This window comes from Ixodes scapularis, unplaced genomic scaffold (assembly GCF_016920785.2).
Source record: "Ixodes scapularis isolate PalLabHiFi unplaced genomic scaffold, ASM1692078v2 PGA_scaffold3__209_contigs__length_174095766, whole genome shotgun sequence".
NCBI classification, from domain to species: Eukaryota; Metazoa; Arthropoda; class Arachnida; order Ixodida; family Ixodidae; genus Ixodes; species Ixodes scapularis.
In genome coordinates this window covers 91,724,233-91,744,139 of record NW_024609868.1, presented here as the reverse complement: position 1 = coordinate 91,744,139, position 19,907 = coordinate 91,724,233, and positions in this window count along the sequence as shown.

The following is a 19,907-nucleotide window of genomic DNA, read 5'->3' as shown; positions in this document are numbered from 1 at the left end:
CGTGATGAAAGATAGAGGTATGATTGGTCCAGCGAGCACGTAGCTTCCACCACACTGTCAGCTTAGGGGTGGGCGCAGTATAGGAAGACGACACGGCAGACTCAAGTAAGAGCAACTTTATTTTCCCAACCATACAACAACAAAACCCCAAATGAATTTTTTTTGAGGGCGCAAGTTTGGAAGCAATGTTAATTTTTTAGTTGCTTTTATTTCTTTCCCTTTCTTGACCTTTTTGTTTTCTTTCTCTTGTTATGTTTTTCCTTCCGCATTCGATACTCCGCTGCTGCATGGAAGGAAAAACATTTAGTTGAGATTATTTGTGTAGTCCCAGCATCGTTTATTCGTAACCCTTCGCAGCGTGGTTCTATCGAAGCGCGACTTCATTGTTAATAGATACTTATTAGTAAAGTCAGTGCAAAGCGTTTAGATACATTGCTCTTATGTCATAAACCGTGGGCAGGTCGACACCATATATTTCGACTTGAGCAAAGCGTTTGACCTTCTGAACCATGACATCCTACTTTGTAAGCCGTCCGAATACTGGGGGCGGGGGGCTTGCTTTTAGGTTTGTGATTTCCTAAACTATCTTTCTTGAAAAGTAGCGAAGTTTTGCGTCGGCGGTATCTTATAGTAGTCGTAGTTACGTATCTTCATCTGGTGTTCCCCGGGAATCTACTGTGAGATCCTTTCCATTCAATATTGTTATCAATGGCCTTTATCTCAGTTATATACCTTTTTAACGTCCGTCGCATGGGCGCTGCCATGTTGGAATCACGTGACGCAGCCGCCATAATGTGGCCTCCAACTCGCTGTTTTTCTCTCACCTCCGCGCCTTGGCGAGAGCGTTGTATTCGTGTTTTTCATCGCGTTTACTGCGATTTTTTTTTTTTTTTTGTGAAGTGAAGTGTCGTCTAACACTTAGTTCTACTATAACTAACTGCATGCCATAATTATGTGCACAGCTTCTGCACTTAATTTTACAACATGCTTCGACTATTTGCGCCGTTGGCATACCGGTACGTGTAAGGAAAGGAATCAGCGTTGGCACTGGCGCACAGTGAGTATGTAGACGACTCTAAGGCCCACGAGGTTCGGTAGGTTAATTATTTATGACGACACAACTTTGCTTAAGAGATAGTGGCTAAATTATAGTGACGTGTTAAGAAGCGCGTGGTATGTTTGTAACCACACATTTATGACGTTAATGAAGACAAATAAAGTCAACACAGGGGTCTTAAGAAACACATGTGTGTTTCTTGAAAGCATCGTTCTCTGTCTTTATAACAAATCTAAAAGAGTTGCTTTTGATTATATGAGGACATCATTTTTGCGGTGTAAACATCCGCTTGATCTGTTTATTTATGAATTTAAAACTATAGATTTTGCTCGGTCTCATGTCTGCAGTCACTCAATTTTCTTAACATATCCGATTCAATAAATTTATTTCGACACACAGAATTGGGTTCACCGGGTGAGCAACGCCGCTGAAAGTAAGAATCGTATCTGTTCAAACAAATAAATATTTATCTACCCAAACCTATGAAGTGCTGCCTGACATTTGACTTGAGCCAAGCTTGTTGAGGGTCAATTCTCTTGCGCCATTTAATTTATTTCGCAAATTATACGGAAGACAGACATCAAACTTCAATTGACGGGATAGTCTCTTATCTCATATTCTCAATACGCTCTAAGAAAATGTCAGAATAATAAATAGTTTCTTAAGGTGAACATTGAGAAATGCTGCAAGTGAATACTTTAGCAGGGCTGATAGTTGAAAAAATTGTATACTTGGCCTAGAATGGACCATCAAAACATATTTTAAGAACTTTATATCTTTAAAGAATCCGATAGAGACAATATCGCTTCTTTTTTTTTTTTAATTCCATGCGTCATTACAGGGGGGGTTCCCGGTCAGCAATTTTCGCAAAAAGTTGGTGTCCTTGAAAACCGAACCTGCAAGTTCATCTGCTCTCTGCGATTCAGAACATTGCTAGTCGAATCGTCGACCTGCGTTTTCACTGTGCCTCCGTGAATTAGTCTCTTTATTAGTTTATTTTTATAAAAACTAGTATCATCGGGCACTTTCATTACGGCATTAGGCATCCGCAATCCTCCTCCAGCATCATTTTAGTCATTTCGCCGCCGAACCTGGCCGAACCAACATGATCAGATGAAGGTATTCGTAAAACATCCACAATTTAGTATCGTGTAACTACATCGTAGTTCTCATTGTGGCCCGTTATCACTCCACCATTGGTTTTGTACCACAAGGGATAGATTTGCATTGGAGAGCTAAGCGAGAACGACATAACACAGCAACGTTACCACGGCGTGTCCAACAAAACCAACCAAATTGAAGCCACCTTTTGCCTCCGCGTGCGTTAGCGTCCCCTGTCCAGGGAAATAAAAAAAAATTCGCTAAGGACGATGACGTAGGCAGAAACAAGTACGACACACGGAGCGCAACTTCCAACTGTTTATATGGCACAAAACGCAGCAGTGTAAGTAGCAGTAATCAGCTCACGACAAAAAAAAGAAAAAAGGGGGAGATTAAACATGACCACCAAAAAAGTTCGCTCCGAAAAAAGAGGGAGATAAAGCTTGACCATCCAAACAAGTTATTTTTTTTACCTGATAGTGAAACTGATTGCATGCTTATGCAATCGTGACCTTTCTTTTTAATAAAATAGGCTTCCACGCGTTTTCTTTCCGTAACTTTGTTTTTTTGCTCTTGCGAGAACGCTTATCCCTCTCAAATCAGGGAAGCACCCGCACTTATTACAATACATGGCAGATGGCCACCTCAGTTCTTTTTGTCGACTGAGTGTTCGCGAGCCCTCAGGTTGAAACATCGCCTAGTCTCGTCAATATGCAACCTCCCTCAAGAAAGCGGTATTTCATAAATAACACCTGAAGAGCATTCCGCGTATCGATTGCTGAGCTCCTGTTTGTAATTCTGTGTGCTCGCTTTTTGATTACAAGGTTTGAGTACAAAGTAAAAAGTACTTGAGCTTACAAGGCACCAAAAAAGACGAGTGAGACACCGTATTTGGCCGCCACTTTTATTTAGGTTATGGGACAGGCCATGATGGTACGAAATTACTTGCACGGGCATTTTTTCTTTGTGCCTCTTCTCTTTGGAACCGGCTTTTAGCCTCTGTAGAGATCGCTCACATACAGCAGAGACCAAGCGTTCAGTCATGGCGAAAGAGCCCCCTTACGATGCTGTTTTTCCTCGTTCTTTCGTGTCATCTTTTGCGTGTTTGGAGTGCGTCGCGGCGCCGTTTTATTAGTCTAAATGTGTAAGAGAGTGATTACGGTTCCCAGATTTTAGAACATGTTCACTGAAGATCGGTAAATATTGTGTACGGCTAATATTACGGTCTTCGGGTTTCTGTTTTGCTAGGAATCAACGATACTCAATGTAACTTTGCGCACACTGGCAGCTGGTCGCACTTTTCGTGACTTGGCATTCTTGAAAACAAAACTGTAGGTAGCAAATACCACTTAGAAGACGAGGCCTGCCTTGTCTTCTAGGCCGTCATCACTATACGGAACGCAAGTTCATCTGCTTCTTGCGCAGGGGTTGCAATGATCTCAGAATGCCGAGTTCTTACTGGCTGATTGAAAAACAAAAAAAAAAAAAAAAAAACAGACATCGAGGCATCTAGCATGAGGTCTACCCGCTATCCTTCCAATCAAAACCATTCAGACCTCGACGTCGTCTTGACGTCACCACAACCCCTGCGCAAGAAGTAAGTGGCTTGCTGTCCGCATACTCCGTTCACTTTTAAGATGAGGCTAGGAGATCCGCCTCCAGCGCGAGATCGCTGGCTTCAGCAGTGCTTCGGCTGCGCGTGCCTGCGCGTTCACACTTGCGTTAGCAAGGACCACCGTGGCAAGGACAGAAATTGCTCGCGCTGAAGGCGGGGCTTCTGTCTCTGTTTAAGGGTGAACCGAGTCCAGTGAATCCACGTGGAGCCGGCTAGCTTGCGTTAGCATCGCCGCCAGCGCGTGCTGCAGCGTCCCACAGCGAGCGCGACGCTAAAGGTGTATCCACACGACGGACCGGGCCGCGGACAGACTGATCACGTGATGCGCGGCCCGCGGGCCGCCCGGCTGCAATGAGCATCCACACGGCGGACCAAAAGAGCAGACGACAGAGCGAACGGGCCGGTCTAACCCTCGACCTCACAGCTCAGCCAAACGCGTGCAGCGAGCTGCTTTGAGGCTATTTGTAAGGAGCCAAGGTGGAGGTTGAACGAAAGAGACGTTTTTGGCCGCGGGGGCCCTGGCGTTGACTCTTGAGAACGAAGAGGACTTAACTGAATCGAAAAGGGTATGCATCTATTGTCCCACACAGCGGGGAATTGCTCCACGAGCACGATGCAGTAAAGAGTTGCATCGTCGTAACATGCCGCCATCGTCGCACAACAAAAGGTTTGTCTTTTTCGTCTTCAACAGTTGGCGCCAAGGTTGGCGCCAAAAGGAACGACTTTGGATTTGGATTCTAATTCAAACAACTAAAGTCAGCTTGTTGCCAGACTTAGCACTTCAATTATACTAAAAACGTCGCGGCCCGCCGCCAAGGTCCGGGCGAGAAAAGCGCTTGGCATTTCTCACAAGCGCGGGCCGCGGACCGCCGGCGGACCTCGAAAAGCGGGGACGTAAGATCGCGTGATGCGCGGGCCGCGGACCAAAACAGCAATTTGGGCCGTCGTGTGGATACACCTTAACAGGCAGCACCAAGACGGATGCGTCTGCCGCTTCGCAGCGACTTCTGTCGAGCTCCAGCGTCTTCGCCGCTTGGGGCGGTTCTAGGATCCGCCAACAATGAAGTCATGCGCACTCGTTAGGATGTTCCGGTCTTGTCTCCCTGCTGTCTTGGTTTCTTCCTCGCGTAAACAGTCGTGATCGCAAAACATGCTACGTCCCGGTGACGATACCCTCGTCTGCCCCCCCCCCCCCCCCCCCTTTCCCCACTCCCCCCAAGTCTTACGAACAGAGAACAGCTGCAATGCTCTCAGTGCTGTTGTAGATACTTTCAAAACAAATGCTCACTGTAAATAAAAAACATCAATGCTAAAAAAATGTTTTTTTTGTTCAATGGATAAATGAGATTGATTTGATTTTAATTGAACTTCCACGATTTAAACAACTTTAGCTAGAAAATAGTGTACTTTTTTTTAAATAGATTTTTGTAATGGCTGCTTGATATAAATTTTTCTTTTTCGATCATTCTCCACTTTAAACAAAAAAATATATGACTGTGGGAAGCAGACACTGATAGGCAAACGGTAAATAGAAAATATATCCAGTATATTTTTTTATGAAAACGAGAGTCCATTTAAAACGTCACAGAATAATCGGTGCGATAAATTGTGGTTTAAATGATGGTTTAAATCACGATATAGATCATATGTATTTTTATTCTCTACCGGCCCAGTGCTCTTCATGCCCTCACCCCTCTGTTCCCTTAGCGTTTATGTTTGGTTCGTTATTTTTGTTATTTTGTTTGTTTTCTGTTTTCTTCTCATGAGTGTGTGTGTGTGTGTGTGTCTGTGTGCGTGTGCCAATAGATATATCTTACGACTATTTCCAAACACAAAGTAAATAAATTCACAAATAAATAAATACATAAATGCATGACTAAATAAATTCATAATAAATAAATAAATAAAGTAACTCATGAGCATAGCTCAACCAAGGGCGTGAGCGCGGCTCATTATGGGGTATCCACACGAAGGAGAAATCAGCTCCTTTCCTACGCGGAGCGCGCATCACGTGAGACATACGTCATCCCTTTTTGACGCCTCACGGCGCCGTTCTCCTCCGTGGCGGAGGCGCGGAAGCTTCGTGCTGCAAGCACGAAAGCTCCGCAGGTGAACGCGGCGGAGCCGGGGACGGAGTTTTCCAGGTTGTTGACGTCACGACATCCGTCCGCGGAGTTCTCCTTCGTGTGGATACCCCTTTAAAGGGGTTATTTATTAGTTACTGCTGCAATCTAATTCGCTGTGGAGCGATAATGAGATGCGAGGAAGTCGGACAGGTCCTGCATTAATTAGACTTCAGATACTCCGTTTCACTTTAAGTCAGATTGCAGCGTCCGCTGCGGTTGAACTTAATAGGAGAGAGAGAGAGAGAGAGTATAATCGCTGTGACAAACCGTTTCAAAGCTAAACTTCGAAATGCGGTACAATTTAAAAGACAATTAAACGTTCTAAATGCCTCCCAGGATTTAAGAGGTAGGTTATTATATAAAAACTAAAAAAAAAAAAAAAAAATACATGAACAATAATATATGGAAAAGAACAAGGGGAATACGGGACGAGGTAGCCTTTTTACAGCCTATTCTGCAGACCGTTTTTTTTATGCTCTAGTAATTACAACGAAGTCCAACTTCGTAATTTTTACAATTAGCCCCTTGCACACAACATACGACTTTGTACAGAAACAAGGTATCATCATACGTTCTTTCTGTACAGAGTAGTATGTTGTGTGCAAGGGGCTAATTGTAAAAATTACGAATTGCACATTCAGCGTGATGATGATCATGCTGAATGGGCAAAAAAGGAAGACGACGCAAAAAGCACGATAGGAACGGCACGGGTGGTTGGAGGAGGGACAGCCAGCGACCGACGGCCAGACCATGGCGCTCAGGTAAACGTCCTGAACAAGGACTGGGTTGCAAGTCGCTGGCAACCAGGAACCCGCCGGACCAAGTCTCCAAGGCAGCGGTCCATATAAACCTCCGTTCGGGGAAAGCCCGAGAGTCGCCAACTCAGCCGCTAAGCAATTCGAGCTCCGTTTGGACTAAAGTATAATACGAGAAACTCAGGACACCCGACGTTGCACCGTGAGCCTCTAAAATTCATTCTCTCTCAGGCACACAGAAACTCGAAGACTGAGGTGTAAAGAGTAACGCCTCCACCGGAAGAAACCAAACTGGACACTGCCGCTTCTGCTGTAAATGTTTCGTTTTTTTTTTTATTATCGCATTTTATGTTCTATGGTTAGCTTTTCTTTATGATTACGAATTGCTGAAGTTAATTTTGGTCTCGCCCTTGATTACCTTACCATCTTAATTTGACACGAACCAACAAACCCCCTGACAATGTGGCGGTATACATGCCTCATTACAACCCGCTCATGTTTATAGCATTGACTGGATCGCTCATGGAGACATGCATTGTTGGAGTCAAATGGCATCATTGGCCGACCCCATTTGTACGCATTTCTAAGGTGCTTGGCACCTTAGAAATGCGTACAAAGTGGCCAACCCCTATATTTTACTCGATAGAAAAATAAACACAAAAAAACTCCAATTGCCGTTTTCCTTGTTTGTAGGCTATTATCGGCAATGAACCGGCACACCTGTGAAAAAACAAGAAAACAAACGAACAAGCGAACGTATCTGTTCAAACTTGTTTGAATAATAATTGTTTTTCCCAGAGCTGTGCCGGAACTGAAACGAGGATTGTGAATTGGGGTCGCAACCGAAGAAATGCAAATTTCGGTTCGACAAGCAAAATTTACCTAAAACAAACTGTGCTTTTAATGTAAGATTCGAAGGTACTCATATCTAGAAAAGGCAAGAAATAAAGAATAAATAAGATATAAGAAGTTTGCCCTATGGAAAGCAGCACTTTCTCAGAATTTGAATTCTTAAACTTTTGAGAACGGGCTGATAACTTCCGCGTGGACAGCAGCTCCTGTGTGCACTGAAATATCGAAAGCTTCTAAAAGTTATAGTAACTGAATGTAGTTAAAGGCTGCTCGAGTCCAACCCAATTTACTTTATAGCCACTGAGAAATCTTCCAAATTTAACCTTTATTTGTTCAACAAACGTTTGACAAATTATAGTAACCTTAACACTTGAGATTACCATACCCAACAACTCTAATAGTAAAGCACCAAAATAATGCTTTGTGGCTACCTTAAGTCTCGTTTAGGAATTTTTATAGTATGGGGAAACGGAGTTGATGTTGCTTCACGGCATTTGTCTTCTAAAAACAAAGTCAAAAAGCCTAAAAAGTGTACGTCATGGAGCTCAAACGTTCTTGAAATCATGTTTTTAGTACAGTTTATTAATAAGGAAGAAAACCTGCGAGGAAGTTTCAGCTATTGAAGTTTCTTATCTTGTTAATAATCGCTGACTGCAAGATTTCAGTCCAAGGTTTTTCAAATACGTCTTTTTTTAAAATAAACTAAAGGAAACGCATCTGCGCATATTCAAGATGTCCGCTATTGGACTTTCACCTTAAGCCGAAATGGAACTTTTTGACGAAATGAAACTGCAGTCGAACCCTACCCTGCAGCCAACTTTGAATATTTCTACTGAAACTTCCTTTCGCCCACAGCGAACGTGTAGCAAAATATACACACAGAGGGTCAGTAAGAAAATGACGGCGTCAAATAACGTGTGCGGTGCACATTTCGGTAAAAGTGGAACCTCAGTTCAAGAAGATAATGTACATGACCCTAAGTCTGGGCATGTTCAGGAAGAAAGCACTACAAGTACATATCTTGTAGTACACCTTGTACTTTAGTTCAACTTCATTTCAGAAGAAGGTGCCAAATACCCGATTTAATGCACTAACTTGTAGTACTTTCCGAAGAAATTGATTTCTGACTTCCAAGTACCGCCTTTTTAAAGGTTCGTCAATTTTAACCTGTGGACGAATTTATGCTCGGTCAACTCTGAAGTAATACTTAATGAAACTAATTTCATGAGCACCATACTTCGTGAATAGAATCACGTGCTTGGCGTTTGGACAATATCTTGAGTCTGTATCACGTTTCATACCCAATATATTGTGTAACAAGTTCATAAAGTACCTAGGTGAAGTCGTGATTTAAAGTTTTAGAGCCCACCTTTTAGGCGCCCGATTCCGGCTTGAGCGGCGTCGCCGTCGCCGTGGGCAGTGGTGTCGGCGTAAACGTGAGGTCACGTGGCCCCCTTGAGGTCACGTGCCCCCCCTGAGGTCACGTGACCCCCCTGAGGTCACGTGACCCCTCCTTAAGGCCACGTGACCCCTCTGAGGTCACGTGACCCCTCTGAGGTCACGTGACCCCCCCCCCCCCCCCCTGATGTCACGTCACGGGGGTCACCCTGTGAGGAGGGGTATACCCGCCCTCAGTACCCTTCCATCCTCCTTCTAAAGAGCTGCGCTCTAATTCGGCGTTACAGGGACTTGTAAACGACTTTCATTTTTTTTTAAATAAAATAAAGATTTATAAAAAGCTGACTGGCCACGGAAAGAATAAAGGCCCGTTCACACTCTTGCGACCGAGTGCGACCGAGTACGACTGAGAGAGACGAGTTCTCTTAAAACTTGCTAAATGTTTTTAAAATGAGGGAACAAACTGGCATTGTGGCGCCATCTATGCGGTGACCCTGGAACTGCATTTCACAAGAGCGAAGGTTTTGCGGGATTTCCGAGGTGAAATGTGCGTAATACCCATAGAAAGGCTCGTTTATAACATTGACAAAAGTTTTTCGAGCCAAGAAAGAAAGGATAATGCGCGAGAAATAAAAAAAAATATGCCGGACCTCCGAGTTTACACTGCTTCCCCATAGATGGCAGCAGTGTGTTTTCTGGTTTAAGAAGTTGTAAGGAACCTAGGTTTAAGAGGTCGCAAGAGTGTGAACGGGCCTTAAAACAAACTCGGGACGACGCCGTCCCGCGTCCCGAGTTTGTTTCATTCTTTCTGTTGCAGTCAACGTTACCAACACGCTCCTCAGTTCATCTACAAAAAGCAGCCTCCACTGTTTATAGGGCACTATGGTCGTCGTCGGAATGACGGGCAGTAAAGACGTGTGTGGAAAGTGCTCCGCCCAGTTTTTTGGGTGGCAACAGTTCATAGTCTGTAGTGGCCCCTGCGACCGTCGTTTTCATTGCAAGTGCCTTGATATTCAGGCTGAAGAATATGACGTCCTCATGAAGTCTGGGAAAAGCTGCTTCAAATGCAGGGATTGTACGAAGCACCGAAATCCTTCTTCGACAGTTCTTATCGACAACGATGATGGCGCCAGTGCGACGCCCATATCTGCCGGAACCAAGTTGAACATCGGCACCGGGGACTGCGATGGCACCGCGCACGTGGAAGTTTCTACAGAAATCCTGGCCCTGCTAACGGAGCTGACATCCAGACTGGATCTTCTGACCGCTGAAGTAAGGCTTCTTCGAGCGGATAATAGCGCGCTTACGACGGAAGTCGCCCAACTTCGTGAAGCAGTTGTAAACCAGACTGTCGCTGATGCCACCAAAGATGCGCAATCCCTCGGCTCGCCATCGGCGGTATCGTCATACGCGGAGGCAGCCACTTCCGTTGTCATGTCATCGGGACAACGTCGAGATGATCCTGCGACTACGACTGGTGCAACTGGTGACGTCGGAAATCGAGCATATCAGCCTGTTCCTTTCCACAACGTCCGTCGAGATGCTGCAGATGCGGGAAGCAGAGGAAATCGCCAATCTACCGACAAGGATGGCTACACTCTCGTCAAGAAAAGGAGGGCCAAGCCCACCACGGGAGCCAACACTGAAAGTAAGATCTCGTCTGTGCCTCGACCACCGAGGACTAAGGCACTTTTTGTAACTAGACTACACCCCGCAACGACGTCAGATGACCTAACGGAATTACTAACAACTGTAATTGACAAAAAACCTGCTGTATGCACGAAGCTACCATCAAAGTTCGATGGCTACGCTTCGTTCCACAGCTTTGTTGATTGGGACGATTTTGATAAAATCAACGTGGCAGCAATCTGGCCTGTTGGTTGCCTTTTTAGACAATTTTTCGGTACACTGGGGAAAAAGACGGAAAGCCATGAGTGAAGAGTGTACACTGTATTACCAAAATGTTCGGGGGCTAAGAACGAAAGCAGTCGAATTTATGTCCGAAGTGATTATGTGCCCGTACAGAATAATCTGACTAACGGAAACGTGGCTTGCTGACGGCATATCGAGTAGTCAGTATTTTCCTCCCAAGTACAATGTGTTTAGGCGCAACCGTGACTATAATTTTACTGGCCAAAGATATAGTGGCGGTGTCTTAACTGCAGTAGATAAACGTTTAAATGTTCGCAGAAGAGGCGATTTGGAAGCGTATTCAGAGTGTGTTTGGCTTGAAATTATGACAAATGATGGATTGAATTACTTGATTGGTAATTACTACTTTCCCCCCTATCTGATCAAAGTGTTTTTTGCGAACATATTAATTTTCTTGGAAGTAAGGTAGATTTTTCTAACTTCAATGTACATATCTAACTTCAATGTACATATACGCACACAAGCGCTTGCGCGCTTAAGTGGGCCATCGATTTCGCTGTACAAAAGACTGTGCAATAAAGGATTTATTATTATTACTATTATGGTGATTTTAATTTACCGGGGTTCGACTGGGGAGACTGGTATTGCGTCAGCGAACAACACGAACACAAAAGTAAAAATAAACTGTCTGCTAGACTTCGTACATTTTAATGGCTTTCAGCAATACAATAGTGTGCCAAACTGCTCTGGAAATTACTAGACCTAGCCCTGGCTACGTCACCAATCGACATTTGCACCGCAGATGAACCACTCTCGCGCGTGGACGACTACCACAAGCCGTTTGTAGTATCGTTTCATCTCCAAGGCTAAAAGGGCAGATTTTTATGAGCAGTCGTGGTTTTGTTACCCACAAGGCGATTATTACAATCTGTACCGTTATCTTAAAGAGTTTGAATGGAGCATTGTTCTAGGAGATACGTGTGTTGAGTCATGTACCAACAAACTAACGGAAACACTAAAGCAAGCTTTAGACAGGTATATACCCAAAAACATTTCTAGAAAAACTAAGTATCCTCTGTGGTTTTCGAAGTCACTCAGGCAATGCCTAAGAACAAAGCTGCATTATCATCGTCTTTTCAAAAAGGCAAGACTGCAAAAATGGTATGAAATGTTTAGTCAATCTCGAGCGTTGGTGAAGCAGCTCAATAAGAACGATAAACAAAAGCAGGAAAATGCTGATGAGCAAGCACTTCTTAAGAAACCGAACGACCTTTGGAAGTTCGTAAAAAAGATAAATAAATGCAGTACTCCCTCCTCAATTGTACTGCAAGATGACAATGGTTATTGTTCGGAACCAACTTTGGTAGCAAACGTGTTTGCGAAGCATTTTAGTTATATTTTTTTCTGCCGCTGACATACCTTTGACAAGTCCGGACATCAGAGGCGGCGACTTTTTGTCTTGCAACCCAATAACTGAGTGCGAAGTCATGGAGGCTGTTCGAAGGCTAAAGCCGAAGTTATCTGTGGGTATAGATTAAATCTCGAGTTTTATAGTGAAAGGCTGTGCGGAAACGATTTGTCCCGTTTTACATCACATTTTTAACCTATCTCTGGAATCGGGTGTATTCCCGACAATGTGGAAAAGTTCTCTTGTTATTCCAGTGTTTAAGTCGGGTGACCGAAGTAAAGTGAACAATTATCGACCTGTGTCACTGCTCTGCACATTGTCAAAAGTTTTCGAAATAATACTACACAATCGTCTATTTGCGTATTTTCGTCAGAAAATTGTACCCGAACAGCACGGATTTTTGAAAGGTCGTTCGGTGGCGATGAATTTGTGTTCTTTTCTGCATGTTGTCGTGCTCATTGTTCATAACCGGGAGCAAGCTGATGTGGTCTGCTTTGACATGACGAAGGCAATTGGCAAAGTGGATCACCGGCATTTATTGGCCAAGTTAGATATGTATGGTTTATGCCCCAAGTATTGCAAGCTTTTTGAGAGCTATTTGTCTAAACGGGAGAACTTGGTACGTGTGTCCAGTTGCTTATCGAATCCTTTCTTGGCTACGTCGGGCGTCCCACAGGGAAGCAATCTTGGGCCTCTTCTCTCTCTAATTATCGTAAATGACCTCACTTTTTGTGTGAAATACTCAAAAATTTTGTTATTTGCCGACGACATAAAATTGTATCGACGGACAAATATTGTGGAGGACTGAGTTTTGCTTCAGCGTGACGTATGCTCTATTTCTTTGTGGTGCTTGACCGATGGCCTTCTATTGAACGAATCGAAAACAAAAAATTATTTCTCTCAGCAGGAAACGTGACATTTTGCAATCTTGCTATGCTTTAGACACAACTATTATCAGTCGTGTGTCTCTGATTAGGGATTTGGGTGTACACTTAGACACTGAAATTTCGTTTAATCATCAGGTCATGAATACTGTAAACTCGTCTCTAAATGTTTTTGGTATCATAACGCGTATATCGAGAAATTTTAGAAATCTACAGTGCTTTTTAATGTTATTTCGCTCTCTTGTGCTTAGCCGCCTCGAGTTTTCTTCAGTTGTATGGAACAGCATTGAAGAATCAGGTCAGGTCAGGTCAGACAACGTTTTTTAAGAATGAAATTCAGCTTGCAGTTTACACTATGGTGGGGCCAGAGGGGAGGGGGTTATTTGGATGATGGAAGCGCGTAGGGTTGTAATTGTGGCAGCTACAAGTCTCTGCCGAGGTTGGCCGTCTTCAGAAAGTCGACCAGCGATCGGAGGATGAGGCTGCGTCGTTCTGAGTCTAACTCATCTAGTATTGAGCGAGTCCAAAGAAAATTTATACGTGTCTTTTATGATCGTTACTTGCAGTCCAAGGTATTTTATGACTATGAGAGAATATGTAAACAAATTGGCTTACGCTCCTTGTGTAATAGGCGAATGACGCGTGATTTCATGTTCTTGCAAAAAGTTGTTAATGGTGTTGTTGACTGCACAGCGTTACTGAACAGTGTATATTTGCGTGTTCCTCAGCGGTCTATTCGCATACACTCATTGTTCTATCCTTCTATTTTACACAACGCTGACCCTATCATCCGACTGCAGCTGGTTTTTAACAAATTTGAATCCAACTTAGATGAACTTGGTATTGATATTTTTGGATGCGAACGAACATTTAGAAAGTGCATCGATGATTAACTTTCGTTCTGACATGTCAACATTTGTTCTTGAGATCCGAATTCCTTTTATTTCGACGTAGTGCACCACTAAGAAGGCGTATAGCTGTTTGTGTGGCACCGAAAATAAAGCAAATGAATGAATGAATAATAGAAAAGTGACTCGAAAAAGAGCGTGTCGAGTAACCTGCTTTTTTCTTTTCTTTTTGGCACTGACAAACCTAATCGTCTTTTAGAAATGGTGTAGGTGCAACAGCGCGTAACGATGAGGACTAAAAAGTGGAACACACAATGCAGCACGAGCGCTGACCCGAAACTAAATGTTTGATAGTGAAAAGAGAAAACAGAAAAACATAAAAGTTTACTCTTTGTGTTTTCACTGTTAAACATTTAATTGCGAGTCAGTGCTCGTCCTGTGTTGTGTGTTGCTTTTCTTAGGCCTCGTTGTTACGCGCTGTAACACCCACAGAATACTTAACTTCCAACAACTAGCCCAGCTTTTTACTTTGTTTTTAGACATATAAAGTGAGTCCACCAAATGCTCACCATGTTTGTTCGGCAACAAATGTGTTTTTTTCTCAACGGAAGAGGCAGAGCTCAAAATTGATGAAAACACCGAAGAGGATGAAGAAGTTGGGCGAAGAGGGTTTATAAAACAAGTTCGCCAAGATGTTACTTTTTTGCCTCAACAATATAAAGATCTTGAGCATTGATGTTAAGGCAGTAAATGGAAACGTGCAGCGAGCTGGACAAGAATAACGATAAACATCCTTAAGAAGGGAAAGAAGGGGGACAAAGGACATACACACATCTCCAATACAGCTAGACGACTGGTTCAATACCAGAACCAGGCGGATTCTTTCAGTGGCTCACCAGTCCCCTAGCTGTGTTTGGAGATTTATATTTATCTTTTGTCGCTCTCGCTTTCCTTCTCGAGGAATTATTATCGTTTACTAGCATTGCTTCAATCTGATATTGTACAATAAAGCTAATAAATTGCTACCCGAATAATCATGCAACATTAATTTAGAAGTAGAAACCATCCACCAGAAAAGTCAATAAATGAAACTGGGCACAGCTTATACCAATCTGGAAATGGCGCGAAAATACATAAAATTAAAGATGGCAATTTAATGAGAAGGGCTAGATCACAAGAAATTGGGTCACCAAGCTCCCTGGCTTACCAAAGACTGTCCAAGGAAATCCCGACTTCAGTTAACGTTCCGCGATGAGTTTGATCTGCTTGGATGACTCGGACACCACATTCTATGGACGCTTTGCAGCAGCTGTGCATGGGCGCCGCCATAACTGACCTTCAGTTTTTGTTTCCTCTTATTATGTTTACTCCACTTCAACATGACCACAGAAAAGAAGGTTATCGCCATTTTAGATTCTACTGTGTCCTTCTTCTCAGCATTGGTCTTTGTGAAAGCTCGTTAATGCCCGCTTCACTGGATTTGCATCTGGGTAAGACAAGAGAAGGTCAGCACTGGCGGCTGTAATTTGTCACGTGTACAAAGCGTCTATAGAGATATGAAGTTTGTCTTTAAATTTTGAATCGTTAACGTCTGACTACAAGACGTTTTTGATCATTTTCACAACGACATGGGTGTTCACTTTGCCCATATTTGCGTCATCAGAATATCTCCCCACTCAAGATGTGCAATAAGCTTACGATATTTGGATACATGGTAGATTTTGTTTTAAATTTTGCCCGGCTTAATATTTGCTATTCATTGAGCAGATGTAAGATTATATGGATAGAGCATTTGAGTTGCTCCTGATGCGCACGCACAGCTTTAAGACCCTTTTTCAGGAGCAACAAAGAGCTAAGATAGTCCGGGGAAGTATACTGTTACTTGACATTAAAGTAGAGTGTCGACTCAGAACCGAACCAAACCGAAAATTAAAACGAACGCGTTATTCTTAGTTGAGCCGAAAGGGAACCGAAATAGAACGTTTGCCTCCACCTTAAAACAAAACCTAAACTAAAATAAAATAAAAGTAAAGCCATGGTAATCGTTTTGAGAATGGTACAGGCCATTCTTATTTCTGTTTTTGTAATGAAACAAACTTCATGATGATTGAAAACCTGAGACTGTGGTTTGAAAAACGGAAAATCATGAAGTAGAAGAAAAAAGGAACAGACAGCGTCTCAAAACCTGAGACTGTGGCTTGAAAAACGTAAAATCGTGAAGTAGAAAGAAAGAGGGACAGACAACGTCTCCATTGATACGCTGTCTGTCCCTTTTTCTTTCTACTTCATGATTTTCCGTTTTTCAAACTACAGTCTCAGGTTTTCAATCATCATGTATAACTTACACCACCTCGCCTGCACTTTAACCGTTTTCTCACAAACTTCATATTTGACGATAAAAAAAACACAACAACAACAACAACAACAACAACAGAAGAACATGACATTATGTTTAGAGCAATAAACAAACTTATGTTTAGATCAATAAACGAAACTCGAACCACTTTCAGTCTATCCAATTCTCAAGCAGTCCAACTGTACGTAAGGTAGCAGTAGCGCAAGACTACCAAACCGCGACCTGTCTTTCGATTTAAAGTGCGTTCCATTTCTCTTTCTGGGAAAGTGCTCGTGTGTCTGGGTGGAAGGCAGGGGAGGGCGGAGGGTGGTTTGGGGAGAGAGCCGCGAGCCGCACTTTAACATGCGAAGAGCCGCATGCGGCTCGCGAGCTGCAGCTTGGCCACCCCTGAACTACTGCGTGATACACGTTAAAACCCCCAGGTTAGGGGTTGTACTGCACTGGCTAAATTTCTCATCTACAGCTAAGCGACCGGTCACCCGTTGAGGCGTACCACCATCAAGGTTGTGTAAAAATACAAAATCAAGCCATTTTTTTCTTTTTTTGGCTCGGTGTTAGTCTTGTCCCACCGCTCGATCCTGCTGTTTCGCCGACATCGACGCCTGCGACGCTAGCCTTTCCCTGTTTTGCTTTCGGCACAAGTTCGCCCTATTAAACGTCGAATTTCTTCAATTACTCGCCGCCTCATCATTTGTCATTCGTGGCAATATTCTGCTCCTTATTATTGGACTGCATAAAATAGCCCTACGATTTTTTTTCTGTTTTGTGTTGGTTCGCGCAAATAAACCATTCAGGTATACCAGAATTGCGCGACTGTATAAATGTCGTTGTCACTGACGTCGATTTAAATTACGCAAGCGGAAGTATCTTCAAAAGTAATTGAATTACATTTCTAAGTATTTGTATTCTGCTCAAGATACTTTACAGTGAAAGTAACTTGAGTAGTATTTTAAATACTTTATGACGCAGGTATTTATTAACTTAGCTGAAATACTTTTATCGAGTATTTTGTCCAATATTGGCTGTAAATCATACGTAGGACAAACAGGATGGTGTGTCAATGAGCGGATAAGGGAACGCAATCGTTATCTAAATTTGACGGTGGGGGGTCACCTACCCCTGCATTGTCACGCGTGTAAGAGTAACCATCTTTACAAAAAAAAAAAAAAAAAAAAAAAAAACTCGATAATTAGCAGATTCCACTCAAAATACACTAGGAAAATTTTTAAAGCTTTTAGTATATTCCGCCTAGCGAGCGTTGTGTCAGCCAACTTGCTGTGGCATTAACCGACCAGGAAATCGCCTTTCTGCAATCGTATGAGTGTGGTTGATGTTGTTTGCCCGCCTTGTGCACGGGTGCCCACGTGCCAGTGTGGCCCCGGCCCGAGCTGATACTGCAAGCTGTTCTTCTTTTTCCTTTCTTCAATACACCGAGTTGAGAGTTTGGGCTTGTCTCTTCTCTCTCCTTTGTTCCTTTATATTTGTGCGCAGTTTTAACCATGTTCAATCATTACCAACTCGCCCAAATTACCGCCTTAACCGCTCATTCACACTGGAAGCGGATCCGCGTTCGCAAAGCGGTATAAAGATCCAGTAAAATTGCACGCGCACACGATGACATCAAGTGCGCGTGCAGTTGTACTGGATCTTTATACAACCGCGTTCGCAACCGCTTTGCGAACGCGGATCCGCTTCCAGCAACGTTACTAAAACAATTAGTTGGGAAACTCGCCGTCGAAACCTGGGTCGCTGGCGTCCACCGAGACCGAGCTAAATGCGACGACAGCGCCACTCTTTTTCGTTTGTCTGCACTGTGGGCACCTCGAGCTTTTTGAAATCTTGTTTTTGCGTAAAAACAAACGGAAAAGACTCTTTTTGTATGACATTTATTGGAGTTTAGTACCAAATGATGGGCGCGTGATGTTTTTATCATCTTTAGTTCGCAAGGTTTTGCGGAACAATTATTATTGTTTTTATACAACCTTGCCTCAGCGGGCCTTTCAGGTAGCGCGTCCCGACCTAGGTGCATTTTAACTTCGGTAGTTGAACGCGGCGCGTCCGCCGGGGAGACGGGGGTGGCACACCTGTAACCTCTACCGCTGCATCTGTTCTTAAAGCCAAAATAGAAGACACGTGCAGTTCCTCGAGTGGCCGCTGCGGGAGAAATGGTGGCGTTGTCTTCGTCATTAGCTCGGTGCTCGGAGACAGATTGGGCCCACTTTTTCATAGCTGTCTCTATGGGAGTTTCCCAACTGAGTGTTTTAGTAACGTTGGCTTCCAGTGTGAATGAGCGGTTCGGCAGGTTCACACAGACCAGTTTTCTAGGTTACGTTACGTTACGAAAAGGCACCGGGAAATCTGTGCTTCGTATTAAGCGTGGCTACCAATTCAAGGAGATAGCCTGGCACGCGACATTCGAAACACGAATGTTTCGGTGACTTAGACGTAACGTAAGAATGCGGTGCTGTGTGAAAAGTTGAACCGAGCTCAACGCCTTCCGTTACGTTACGACGAGCCTTGTGTCCTTGGTTGCTACGGTTACTCACCGTCCCATCTCCTCGTCACCGAAACATGTGCGTCTCGAATGTCGCGTGTTAGGCTATCTCCTTGAATTGGTAGCCACGCTTAATACGAAGCGCCGATTTCCCGGTGACTTTTCATAACGAAACGTAAGAAAACGGGTCTGTGTGAACGAGCCTTCTGAGTGAACCAGCCTTAAAAGTTTGTAACGTGACTTAACGTGAGAAATGGCACAGTATGAACGGGCCTTTACTCTGTAGCGGCACGCTGCAGCGAGTAAAGAGTACGAAGAGCACCAGCACGAGAAAACGCCATCACTTGCACGCGGGGGCTCGAGAGGACAAGGTACAGGGCTACCCAGTCCACGTGACCCAGTCCACGTTCTACGATCTTTACATTTTGGCTCTTTTGTAAATAATGTAAATATACAATTTGTTAACGAATAAGAATATCTTTATTACTACAAACTGGTGACCTAAGATTCGGAACATGACCTCTTACTCGCCTAGTGGCTTCCATCAACCAGTGAATTTGACTTGGAACATCTGCGCAGATTTGGAACGATGAGCGTCACTCAAGCTTCCGCGTCGTCGGGCGACCTAACAACGCTTGCTGTCGCTGCAGTCAACTTCAAGTTACCGGAATTCTGGGCTGCCGATTTGGGACTCTGGTTCCTCACGATTAAGTCGACCCTCCGAAAGAACAAGATAACATCGTCCTTGACAAAGTTCGACCACGTCATTTCCGCTGTGCCGCAGTCATAGGCACAAATCGTTCGGGACATCCTTCGCGCTCCACCAGAAGACCAGCCCTATGAATACTTCAAGAGTGAACTCATCCGGCGAACAACAGAGCCGGAACACCGCCGGCTGCAGCAACTCCTGACGGCAGAATAACTAAGTGACAGGAAAACGACAGAACTGCTACGACGCATGGAACAGCTTCTAGGAGAGAAAGCACTGGACATGGAGACAACGATTCTCGGAGAGATTTTTCTTCAGAGGCTACCGCAACCAGTCCGCATGATACTAAGCACATCGACCACCGACTCCACCGTGGCGGTTGGCTCGGATGGCCGAACAAATTATGGACGTGGGCTTTACATACATCTCCGC